Raw genomic sequence first — 13,950 nt, forward strand, 5'->3', positions numbered from 1 at the left:
TTTTTTTTTTTTTTTTTTTTTTTTTTTTTTTTTTTTTTTCCCCTAGGGAATGGAGAACCAGTATGTACCACAGCAAAAATAAACATCCTCTGAATCAATTCCTGACTGGAGTACAGAACTATCAAGTTGAAAAGAGCAATTGCAGGAGGCGGTAGTATAAGAAGAAAGTTGCTCAGTACATATCTAAATAGATATTTACTGAACTAATCATTTTTGTTCTTGAATTTTTTTAATTAATCCAGGAAACATATGAGAGAAGCAAAAAGTTTTAAGTAAAGCAGTGTACAATGGCTTTAGAGTCTAATTCAAGGTCTCAAGTAATTTGAACAGAGAAAACTTCTTAGTATAAATTAGATAAAACAGGTTGGTTTATATTTGTTCAAAACAGTATTGTGCAACAGTCTCTATTCTGGAAGGTTAATTAACTTCAGATTTAAGTCCTAAACTGAAATAAATCACAATTAGAAAATGGGAATATTTTTCAAGATCTATTCCATGAAGTATTTCTCAAAGGAAATTTAAATGTGTATTTCAGAAAACTCTTCATAAATGTATCTACCAGCATTAGAAATACATACTTTTTTACTATATTCCCAAGTTTTCTCATATCAATAAAAACAATTTTGCAGTGATAGTTCTTTCTTTTTTCTTTCTCTCATCCTTTCTTTTTCTTTCTTTTTTCTTTCTCTCTCTCTCTTTCTTCCTTCCTGCCTTCCTGCCTTTCTTACTTTCTTCCTTTTGTTTTGTAGAGATGGAGGCTGAGAGGTTCCTTGGCAACTTAAAGAATATAACTAAGAGGGAAAAAGCAAAGGCAAAAAATAACTTCAGTCCTTTGACTACCCCCTTTTGAAATAGATTCTTTTTCCCCTGTTTTTTTAAGTCTTCTCAAGATTACCTCATGACAGCATTGATAAAAGATTATGCACCTCAGCCTTTTGTTTCTCGGAGATTCTTTTTTAGTTCAATTTTCATCACAGTAAACAAGGTTTTGCTTAAAGCTGGTTACATTGCTACTGAAGAGCCTAGTGCTGAGCCAAGTGTTTCCATGTCTTAACATTAATCTTTAATTCATGTCTTTGTGATTGCTTCTGCTGCTCAACTTTGGTTTATTTTAATTCTTCTTTGATACTTTCATTCTTTTCTAAGGAGTATTCATAGATTACAAAATTTGTTTCTATTTTGTAATGTTTTCTATCTCTCTGTAAAGATTTTCTGTTGATTTAGTTAGGAATCATAGACCAGATTCAAGAGAGGCTGCAGTATCTAAATTCCACCATAGAATCAAAATTTGTGTGAGGTATTTACATTCATTCTCTTGGAACCTTTAGCTAATGCTGGTGATCAAAATGGTGTAGCTGAAAATTTATCAAATAGTGTTATTGTGCTTTTTGTATCTGTGTAGTTTCTATGAAATGAATAGGAGAGATTACTTTTGGAGTAACTTTACTTATCTGGTCTCAATTTTCACTTCAGAAATACAGAGATTACAAATTGAATATGCACAATAGTACATAATTTCATGAGTCTTGAACATTCACTGTAGAGTCAAGATGTACAATTTTCCCTTGAAATCATAATTTGTGTTGGAGAGAACTAAGATTAGCTGAAACTGGAGGAAACCATTACAGTAAAAATCCAGGCAAACACCACTTCACACAGCATATAAAGAATAGCACAACTCTGGCTAATTATAGCTATGCATCTGTATCAATGCTTGAATCAGTCACAGTTAGCTATGTTGTTTATTTATCTCAAGACTCTATCCTGGTACATATCACACCATCCAACTTCAATTTTTTAGTAGAAACTGCTCACTTTTGATTATTCAGAGATTCCTTTATGTTAGTTCTGGGTTTCTCATATGCTCTTATTTTTGTTTGGTTGTTTGTTTATTAAACAGCAGAAGCCTAAAAACCTTCAGTATCACAGTGTTTCTGAATTCTGTGGCCCATCACAATGAGCTCCTTCCTACAGCAACTTTGGTCAAGATTTTCAGATCTGAATGCAGAATATTTCTGAATATTTCTGATTACCGTTCCAGGACTAGGGAAGAATTTCTAAAATTCTCCTTCTTAGAATTTACTGATTTTTATTTCCCAGAATTTGGCTCTGGGCCCAAAATTCCATTCACTTTTTCTTTCTTTTCTTTTCATTAGTGCATAGTTATGTCTTTTTTAAATTTATTATATCCTGTGGCTGAAATATCTGTTTACATGAGTACACTATGCACTAATGTGTTAACCACATAAGTAAATATTTATCAAATTAAAGTTGTAATTTTCTCTTACAAATATACGTATATATATTTAGACATAAATGATCTTACTGATGTGCTATAAAGCAGCCCTATTGAAGGAATCAATTAAGCACATGCTCATATTTCACTTATTTGTCTCTCAATGTTGTGTTTCAGTCTGTGTCAGATAACAAAGCTTATGGAGAGGCTGTGGACTCTCCTTTCTTGGAGACTGGAAAAAGCCACCTGGACAATCTGACCCAGGAGTCCCTGCGTTACCAAAGAGCTGGACCAGGTGACAAGTCGGTCCTTGCCATGGATGATCTAGGAAGTCCTGTCTTTACAACTGACTGAAAAGAACCCATTGTGATTAAGGTACTGAGGCTATATAAGTGTTTATAGATGACTGCATATTTCAAAAGCACAGAAAAAAACTTCTGAGCACTTACACCTGAGTTAGAGTCTAGTGAGATATTCAAAAGCTTTAGATATTTACCAGCACCCTTAGATGTTGTGTTTTAAAAAAACATAATCCAGACTCCAGTTTCACATGAATCTCTGCAGCTCATAAAACAGTCACAAAGGGTTTTGAAGAAAGGACAGAAAGCTATTTTTTTCAGAGTCACTAGGCAGAAGTGCAGCAAGTGAGCCCTCATTTTCAAAAAGTCATAAACAACTTTTTCAGTGCAACTAAAGAAAAGTAGCTCTCACAAAAAAATCACTGTTATCGATCTCACAAACTTGAAGCATTATTGAACTTTAAAGTTATTAGGCAGTGCATTAATTTCAACACTTATTAATGAATGGGAATAATCCCAAAGTATATTCAGTGACAGCGTTCATTTTTAATAGGAAGTATTCCAAGATGAAAAATAAAAATATATGCCAGCTGCTAAGAAATCTTAGTTGTTTTAACCATGCTGCCATATTTACATCAGTAATGTGCGACAAGGAGTGCTCTGAAAATAATGCCTCCTGCTTTACTATGTTGGTCAATAACATCAAAGGCAGATGTTGTTGTTGAAGCTCTTCAGCCTGGAGAAAGGAAGGCTCCGAGGAGACCTTATTGCGGCCTTCCAGTATCTGAAGGGGGCCTACAGGAAAGCTGGGATGGACTTTTTAGAAGGGCATGTAGTGACATGGGAAATGGTTTTAAACTGGAAGAGGGTAGATTTAGACTAGATATTAGGAAGAAGTTCTTTACTGTGAGGGCAATGAGACACTGGAACATGTTACCCAGTGGCGCTGCAAATGTTACCTTCCTGGAGGCATTCAAGGCCAGGATTTTGAGAAACATGGTCTAGAGGGAGGTGTCCCTGCCTATAGCAGGGGGTTGGGACTAGATGACCTTAAATTTCCCTTCCAACCCAAACTATTCTGGGATTCTATGACTCTATGATTCTATGCTGGTGGTATGGCGGTAGAGGTGAAAACTTCCCACCAATGTTCTGTTACGTTTTGCTGTCATGCAACAGCAGCAGAGAGACACTCTGACAAAATGGCATCTGATATGGAAGAGTGAATGAAATGATATTTTATCACTGAATTCCTCCATAAGGAAAACAATTGCACTCATTGATATTCATCGATGCTTGTTGAATGCTTATGCTTATAGAGACCAAAGAGTAGAGAGTGAGCACATTGAGGTGATAGGATTTCAGCACTGGTGAAAATGATGTGAAAATCAAGCCACTTTTTGATTGGCCATGCAGATTTTTATGAGCATGACATCCAAACTACTGTATATATGGTAAAAATTTTCAGTCAGTGGTAGCAACATTGTTGAAAAACAGTGTTTTTTATCTGAGAATGTGTTCTATTAAATATTGTTTTTGTGCTCTCTGTATTTGTTATAGTTTCCATGGAAATAAATAGCAGACCTACTCTTGGAGCTACCTACATTTGTAGTAGTCACTGTTACAAACTGACATTAAAGTGCAAAGAGCCCTCAGTTGTGAAGACCTCACTGTGTCTGAACAGAATTGCACTTCTAGGGGTGGGAATCTCTTCTGCTTTATTTCTGTTGAAAATCTGGAAGTGAGAAAACAGGAAATACAGGTATTTATCAAAAGATGCTTTGTACAGGACTGCTAGCTGAGAGGACAACTGGTTTGCTAAAATCCCACTGTCTAGAAACTAGCAGCTTTATAAATTTTATGAGCAGATTTATTACTCTCTGGCTACCTCAAGACAGAAAACTTGCTTATTGAGCTGTGGGTGTGAGATGATACATCTGAAATACCAAAAATGTTTACAACTTTCTGACTTTTGCTCTTAACTCACTCATTCAGGTTTGTACAATGGAATGAATTTATTTTCTACCACTTCTCTTACCATTGTTGCAATAATGCCAAGATCAGGATATTCCAACTAGCTGTGCATACAAAAAAAAATCTCCTTTTTATTTGCACTTAGTAGATGGCACGATATTTTGTTAGCTTTAACTCCTAAAAGTAGCATCCATTTATAAATTTAAGCAAGTCTAACACTGGCATTTACCAGTGAGGCTAATACTTCACATTCAGTGAGTAGTCACAGTATTTTGAGTCAACAAATCTCTCTCCTTGACATCTCTGTATGATCCCACAGTTTGACCAAAATTCATATAGCAACTGTTTCTGAAACCAGGTTTTGGGTCATCCATCCTTCTGGGATAGACTTTTGCAAGACTTTGAAGAAGGCAATGTCTTGGAACATGAGGCAAGGGACAGAGGAGAACATTTGGTGCTAATGATATTCACAGTGCTCTATCAGTAAGTCTGCAGAATGGTTGAACATATCTGGAAGTTCTGGCACTACCCTGGTGTGATACCTCCTGCAAAGAGACTTCTCTGTGGTGCTCAGTGAATTTATCTGAAGTACAACTCTGTTTCACCATAGCTGTTCTTCAGCCAGTAATTGGAAAATAATAAAAAACAACAACAACAAAAACATTAAAACAAATTCTGAAGATAAAACATATCCTCATATATACAAAATATATGTTTCAATAAGAAAATCTAAAATGAATGACATTGGAAACTATGATATAGCTGGAACTTGAGATAATAGTGATGTCTAATGAACAAAATTACAAGAAGATAATACTTTCATCAGGTAAAAGAGCTTTGATAAAATCCTAGAACAGATTTAGTGCTGTTATACTATTGCAGATGAGCCTATACTGGTACCTCTTCTTGAGTTGACTTGAGCACAGTTTTGTCTTATCTCTGTATGACTTAGTAGTAATAATTTTTTTAGAGGAGTATAGTCTTTTGTCCGCAGGACAGTAGACCCCGATTTCACTTCTTATAAGCCATAGCTCTCTGAGCTTCAATTTACACATTGTCCTAACGTAAGCCAATTTGGGTGTAATTAAAAAGTCAAAAAGAATGAGTACTAACAAATAATGACCAACTTTTCTTTTACTGAATGACACTAAAGTGCTATACATATGAAACAGAAGACTCAGGCAGTAAAGTATGATGCTAGACTAAAAAGAAGTCAGAGAATTCACTGCAGTAATATGCCATTGGTGATAACTTTGTCATAAAATGTATTTATTTTCAGCTTGTATCTTTTAATAAAATAATTCCTGTTCAAGGAATTTACCTACTAAATTTATTTTTCTCTATATGCAGCAAATCTGTCTAGTTATCCAGTTACACCTGGGAAAACCAGTTACAAGAGAAATGTAATGATACGTTTTTAAAAACAAAGACTGATCCTTTTTTTCTAAAATATAAGTCATTAATGACATTTTAATTATATATAATTCCTTCTTAGACTCCTAAATTCAATGCTGTTGCTATATTTCAAGAGGAAATTGTTATGATACTTCTGAAAAAAACTTGATAATATATTTACTCACCCAAAATATGTCTGAAAATTCTGAGTAGAATTCTAATACATGAACTTCTGCATAAAATAGATATGGAAGTAATATGAAAATTGTACAGCTGGATAACAGTGACAAATACATATTTTGATGGATAAATTTTTCCCCCCATGGGAGGTCAGGAATAGTTGTCTCATTTAAAAACTGAGTAGAATTAAGGTACCAGATGCTGTACAGGTGATTTTACTAAAAGCTTTAACATAAACAATGAGATCTTCAAGTTCTGGATGCCAGATTTCTTTTCCATGAATGGGGCAAACTGCCTTTCACAACTGAAAAGCATAAAGTGAGTCTATGTGAGAGAAGCGATCTCTAGGAACAGCAGAAGGGCAGTTCTGAGACAGGATGGTATTGACTGAGATTCAACTGGCTTCTAAAAAGTGGAGTTCCACTGCTTACACATTACCATAATGTCTGGATCTACAAACCCTGGGTCTTGGAGCCTCAAAACTACTTTTACCACAGTCTAGAATAACACTGAAATGATTGATATATCTTTCCATGAGGACAGGCTCTTCTTGGTGGTGCATAGCGATAGGACAAGGAATAATGGCCTTAAACTCGAAAAGAGAAAGTTTCTTACTCACACGTGGAAGAACTTTATGGTAAGGGTGTCAGAGCACTGGAACAGGTTGCCCAGAGAAGTAGTGGAGTTTCCTTCTATGGAGATATTCAAGACTCCTCTAGAAACCTACCTGAGAGATATTGTAGGGAACCTGCTTTGGCAGGGGGGGTTGCAGTCGATGATCTCTTGAGGTCCCTTCCAACCCCAGCAATTCTGTGAATTCTATTCCATGAATAGCAAGTATAAAACAGGTGGGTTTTTTTGGTTGTTGTTCTTTTGGTTGGTTTTGTTTTATTTGGTTTGTTTGATTATTTCTGTTTGTTTTTAAGAAAAAACTCTGAATCTGTATGTTGGAGTTAACAGAACAAGATAGAAAAGGTGTTCTTCATGCTCTCTTTTCTCACTTGATTTTTACAAAAAAAAAAAAGGTACTATGAAGCATCAAATTAATGTTTTCAGAGAGTTTTCTCTTGCTTGCGCCTCCCTCTGGAGGCTATGTTAATGCACATGCAAGATAAGGAAGTGATCCAAGACAGCCAGCATAGCTTCACTAAGCCAGATCATGCCTCTGGTGGCCTTCATTGATAGAGGCATTGGTGGACAAAGGAAGGACGATCCTGCACCACATCTTTATCTCTAAATGGGAGAGATATGGATTTGAAGACTGGACTGTTTGGCCACATAAATTCTTTTTCAACCTGAGATCCAGAAGAAGCTTTCTGTTCAGTCAGGATGATTTCCTTTCTCACTTACCTGTCATTTGGCACATAGGGATGGTATGATACTGTGCCTTTCAAAACTTCATTCTTGAAGAACCTTCAACTTTCCTGGTCTTCTTTACCCTTTAGAACTTTAAACAAAATTTCAAGGTGACAGCACAAGTATAGTCTCCTACTACCACAAAGTATGTTGTGGAGTTTCATACCTTTGAGGAAATCGAAAGTGTCAGCACATCTGGAATTCAGGAGATAAGCCTCACACTGGTAAAACCAACTGCCTTATTGTGGTGTCTCCCAACCCAGGTAAGTACGGAAAAACGATGAATGGACTTTCAGCAATAAGATTACATAGGCCATGCTTTTGTAGGAATACAAAATGAAAGCAGTAGTGCAGGTACACATGAATGAAATACCAAGCATGCATTGAAAGTAGGGTATCTGTTCAGTAACATAATTTAGTACTGCCCTCATAATACTGAGGAGTCATATCTACATGTATTATTCCAACTACAGTCCGATTGATGCCATAAATCGAATGACCATATTTTTTTTCTGGTCTATAATGATTAGGAACGCAGTTTCCCAGATTGCACAGATTTCAATGGAGCTGCATAATCTTGCAAACATATCTCTGATTTTCTGTCTACTAACGCTCCATAGATTTCAATGTAGTTTTTTTTCCTTATACCATAATACGCTCTTCCAAAAAATTTTAACTTAATTTTTTTTTTTTTTTCACTCAGACTGAATCAGACTTCAGTGTTCCTTCTAAAGGTAATCACTGAAGAAGCCTTAGATTTTTTAGCATATGAAGTTGAATGAATATGGGTTAAAATATAAGCTAAATCTGGATGTAACACGTTGCTTAATACAAAATCAAAGTTAACATTCTAATGAGATTTTGTGAAACTTTTTTAAAATCACCATCAATAACATTCAGTTATATAATATCTGCTTCATTCCTTTAATCCCATACTATTTACTTTGTCTTGTGTCCAGGAATGCTTATATGATACACTGAAATGGCTGTGCTACTCTTGAGAAACCAAGGCTAATATGAAAAGAAGCACAGTAGTCAACAAATAAGTAAATTATGAGGTAAGTTACTATATTGTTTGGATGAGAAAGAATGTTAGATGAAACCTCTCAAGTGAAAAACATTCTACACATGCCAAGTTTGTTGCAGAAATGAAAACACATTTCAGTCTCTGCAATATTCTATATTAATCATACAGAATATGCAAACAGAGAGAATCTCTGTGTGTTTCTCAATTACCTTTTAACATGAACTACTTGTCTTCAGAAAATTGGCAGCTGAAGTGTTCTTTAAGACTCCATTGATATTTTTTCATGGAAAGACTGGGAATTAAGTATTCTCTACTTCTTCACTCTTACTGTGTCTTATTGATGTATTAAGTATATTTTATAGTTTCTAAGAAGGTTAAAATCTGCTTAAATGTTGACTTCTGTTTAAGACAACTTTTATTGTGAAATCAGATGTTCACATCAATACACAAACCATAGTGTTCCAAATTTGATCCTTCCAAAATTATGACTGCTTGTTCATAAAAAAGAAGGCAATTTTATTTTAAAGATGTGATACACTGGAAAACTAAAAAGCTAAAGGCTGATGTAGAAAATAAGTTATCCTGAAGCTCTAAGCTGCCTGTGAAACTTTGCAATATAAGCAAAGCAATGTTTTATGCCCCTACCAACTGGTGTGGTATCAGTGAAGACATTCCATAGGAGCATTAGCTATTAAACAAACTCCTGTGTAAAAGCATAGAAAGTCATGCAAAGACACTCGGGATGTTTTAATTTTATTTTCAAGAGAAAAGTTACTGGCTTTCAACATCCCCAACTCTGATGCTTAATATGGTAAATTCATTGAGAGGTATGAGTGTTAACACAGCTATGATAGCAGAAGAAAGACTTGCAATGCCCCGACTTTCATGTTTTGTGATATATCTCTATGAGATCTTGTTTTTTTTAAAGCAATGATGTGTTAGTCATTATTTCCCATCTGCAATTAGTCATTATCTTATTAAAATGTTCAATCATCATATTAGAGAGAAGAAATAATAAATAAAAAGTGCATATGGGAATCAGAATTCAAGTCTGACTGAAATGAATAATGAAGGAAGAAGACATTCTAAAAGCACAATGCCAGTTTAGAAACTTTCAATCAATTATAGCCTTTTTTTTTTTTTCCTCAGAAATTCTCCATTTCATCAAACCGTAATTCAGGTTTCACTAATCTGATAACTAGAACAAAACAATATATGTAATGGATAATTTATCCAACTCCATGTAGCACAGAATATAAATAACAGAATGGTACATAGTATCCTTCATAAATTCTCAGAAAAGTTCTGAAATATTTGCATATTTTAGGAGGGGGAGAATTACAGCTCTTATTTTTAAAGTATTATGTCCCTCTGAACCTTTACATCAGCATAGATCAAACCTCTGCAGTGGCCATATTACTCCTTTGTGCAGATTGTTATTTATACTGGACTTTCCTCAAATTTAATTGTTTATTAATCATATTGTGTGATGAGGACAAAAGGGACTGTAATTAGCAAAATACCTCATGCATTAAATGTCAATACTTTCTGCAACTATGTAATAAACTAAAATTGCTGGGAAAACATTTCTAATGTGTTTCCAGAATGCAAACTTCTTACCAACTTGTCGATTAAATATTTTGGTCACTCCAAAAGTAATACTGTTGTCACACATCACCTGCTGCCTCTCTGTACTCACAGCCACTGTTTGGTCTCCATGAATGTTCATCAAGCATTGATGAATGTCAGTGGGGACCATTTATTCAACATGGAGAAATTCAGTGACACACCTTTGCTTCAGGCTCACTTCCTTGCCACACTGCCCCTCTGCTGCCATCTGTTGCATGATGTTGCACGTTTAGTAGTCTATATTTGGTGGCACAACATCCTTTTGAAGCAAAAATAATTATCTCAAATGAATATGTTCACTGCTATTTTTTATATAGGTGCTTATCTATAATATTTTTTATCTAGAATATATTTTATACAGGTGTCTATCTGAATCTGGAGACTATATATCTGAATTTGTAGACTACATTCAACTTCATTAAGAGATTTCCATGGAGCAAATGAAACCATCATAGTGTAGGCAGAAATAGTTCCTGAAGGAAAGTTTTTGAGAGACAGAAATACATTTTTCCCTAGGACTAACTTACCTCCTTTAAAGAATATACCTTTATAACAATGTTATACACAGAATCTTAATACTTTTCAAAAGTGAAAGAAAAATGCATAAAAATATTACGAATATCAACTTTATTAAACATATTAAATAGAGAAGGTGAACCCAAGTGAATACTGTCAGACTAACTTCAGCACTTTGAAATATTATTGAGTAAATCCTCTCACAAGATGTTTCTACACACATAACAGACAATACGGTGACATAAGACAGTCAGCATGGACTTAAGGGGGGAAATCATTTCTGACTCGCCTGGTAGGCTGGCTGGCTCTGTGAATTTGGAAAGATCAGTGGATATTTTGTACTATGACTTTTAGTAATCTTTTAAAGTCATTTTATCACCAAATTGATTGGGTAAGTTGGAAAACTGATTTGACTGTTGGGCTTGATTACTGTTGTCATCTGTGGTACAAAGTCCAGCTAGTAGTAACAAGGAGAATCCCTCAGAAGTCAGTACTGGAACCAATACCAATTCAAGTTTTCATTACACACATAGATGACGGAATGGAGGATAGTCATCCAAAGTACATTTGGAGATGGCATCAAATGAAGAGTGCACAAGTTAGCATACTGGAGGGCTCTTCAAAGGAATCAGGGCAAGCTGAAGAAATAGAATGACACGAACCTCATGAAGTTCAACAAAAACTAGTGCAAAGTCTAGCAATCCAGTATGTATCTCCATGACATGGAAGGAGAGGTTAAAGCCAGTTCTGCATCTGACCACGGGATACAGAAAACATGAAGCCAGTCCATGAGGCTGGTCAAATACTGGAAAAGGTTACTCCAGAAGGTACTGAAATCTCCATCTTTGAAGTGTTTTGGAACTTGAGTGGATCTGAGGGAATACTCTGAACAGTAATTAATAAGGAGTGAAATGCATTTGCACTGTTTTCAGCATGCATATGTAGTTGTATGAAGATAGTGATAAGTCTGACTATGCAAATTTGTGTAAATTAGATTTCAGCTTGCATGTTTGCAAAGAGGAGTAGATCTTTTAAGTGAAAGTCTACCAGAAGAGACAGAATTAATACCTCTTCTGTAAATACAGTTTGACATGCTGATTCCCTGAGACACATGTATGTAAATATGCTTACTAAGTTTATGTAAACTGACTGTGAAATTCCTGTTTTTCTTGATAAAAATACAGCTATTAATAACTACTTATGAAAAATGCATTTAGGAAAGAATAATAAAAACATCATCAAAGCTGCTGGGAAACCCTTGTGCAAGGAAAAAGTACAGAAAACAAATGCTGTCAGAGTTGGCAGATGGAGCATTATTATATGCAGCAATAGGTTTATCTTGCCTGTTTCATCGTGTGGCATTTCAATAATTTGCTACCAGGAGAAAGCTTTACTATGCATCTCTTCTCCCAGATGTTCTTAATACCCAGAGCAGTACACTTTCAGCCTACTGACTCTCTTGTTTCAGCTGATATTTTGGAACATGGGTTATTAGACATCCCCAAATGGGAGGCAGTGGGACAACAAAAGACAGTATTTCCATACCTATCTATTCTCACTGCTTGATCACAGAACCATTAGATATGAATATAAAAAGTACTTTCAACCTGAGAGGTTTGTCATTGATGAAACTCAGCTCAGAGTTCAGAGTTGCACAGCGAAAGAGACTTTTCACTATTATGATGCAAATATGGCAGATATGCAGCAAAACGAAGAAATAATAGCGCTGAACAATAAGCCATGGATACAGAAGAGATCATTGTTTGTAATAATTTAGTTATCATTTCTTCTGCTAGTGTACTAAAATGCCATTAATTGTATTATAAAAGCAGAATACATGACTGAAAAAGAAATGTCCTTATTTGTTGTTTTTTTTTCCAGCATGGTTCTACTGGTTATAGATAAACAGTAAAATAACTGAACTATAATAAACAGCACAATGCAAAATAAAAGAAGTAGAGCACAATAATATTGGATCATAATTATTTTTTTTTTGCATAAAATTCTTATGACAGTGAGCCTCATCACTCACTGTGCTGCCTTTTTAAAGGGATGTATTCTGAAGCTGAATTGCTTTTTAGTTTTGCAGAGCAAAATCTCTCATAACCATATGCTTATTTTCCCAGGTATTTACTTAATATATGTCTATAACCACAGCATAATCAACACTGGATACAGACAAATATTTATATAGATGGTCCCAAAAAAATGCTTTTACATGTTAACAACTCATGTCAATGCATTTAATAAAAAAAAGCCATCTCCCTCTCCCAGGAAACCATCTCCCTCATACCAGGATAACCAAACAGAGTCCTTCATAAACATGACTCTTCATAAAAAACTCTTAAAATCTTTCAGTGAACCAATCTGGTGGCCTTCTATGATGAAGTGGCAGTACCAGTAGACAAAGGGAGAGAGATGAATGAAAGTTACCTGGATTTGTGCAAGGCCTTTGATATAATCCCACAACACATTCTAATCTCTAAATTTGAAATAAATGAATTTTTAGGTTTGCTGTTCAGCGGATAAGGAATTGATTGGATGATCAAAGCCAGAGGATTGTATTCAGTGCCTTTATGTCCAGATAGAGACAGGTCACAAGTAGAGTCCACCAGGGGTCTGTTCTAGGTCTGGTGCTGTTCAACACCTTTATCAATGACCTGGATAGTGGGATTGAGATTCCTTTTTTTTTCCTTTTTTCCTTTTTTTCCTTTTTTTTCCTTTTTTTTTCTTTTTTCCTTTTTTTTCCCTTTTTTTCCCCTTTTTTCCTTTTTTCCTTTCCTTTCCTTCTTACCCTCCCCCCCCCTGGCGGCCCCTCCCCCCCCCCCCTTCCTTCCCCTCCCCTCCCCCCCTTCCCTTTTTTCCTTTCTCTTCTCTTTTTTTCTTTTCTTTCCTTCATTCTACACCATATGGAACATCCCCACGATTATCCAGGAATGGTGATCTCTCCTCCTCTTTCTCTCAAAGCTGTTAAATAACTAAGGATTACTTAAATTTCTTGTAAAACTGAACATCTGAGGTAGATATAATTGTGGGAGGTCCAGTGCATATAGGATTAGATACTAGCAGAATTTTTTTTTTCTCCATGGACGGTGAGTTACTGAAACAAGCTCCCCAGAAATGTTGTGGATGTCCTGTCCCTGAAGGCATTCAAGGCTTGCCTGAATGGGGCCTGGGCAGCCTGATCTGGTGTGTGCCAAGCCTGCACATGGCAGAGGAGTTGAAACTAGTTGATCTTTAAGGTCCTTTCCAATCCAAGCCACTTTATGACTCTATGATTAAATGACAGTTTAATATCTCCTATATCAACAGGGAGAACAGCATGGGAAAGAGAAAATGTT

At 35.5% G+C, this 13,950-nt stretch overlaps 1 non-coding gene across 1 annotated transcript; it reads right to left on the reverse strand.

Moving 5' to 3' along the window:
• Positions 1-7,544: 7,544 nt before the first annotated feature.
• Positions 7,545-7,708, reverse strand: LOC122179474. The gene has a single exon (XR_006178705.1). It is a non-coding gene; the product is annotated as a U1 spliceosomal RNA (small nuclear RNA).
• Between the last annotated feature and the right edge of the window lie 6,242 nt (positions 7,709-13,950).

This window comes from Lagopus leucura, unplaced genomic scaffold (assembly GCF_019238085.1).
Source record: "Lagopus leucura isolate 7727_CA_CO unplaced genomic scaffold, USGS_WTPT01 Super-Scaffold_100002, whole genome shotgun sequence".
In the NCBI taxonomy this organism is placed as follows: domain Eukaryota; kingdom Metazoa; phylum Chordata; class Aves; order Galliformes; family Phasianidae; genus Lagopus; species Lagopus leucura.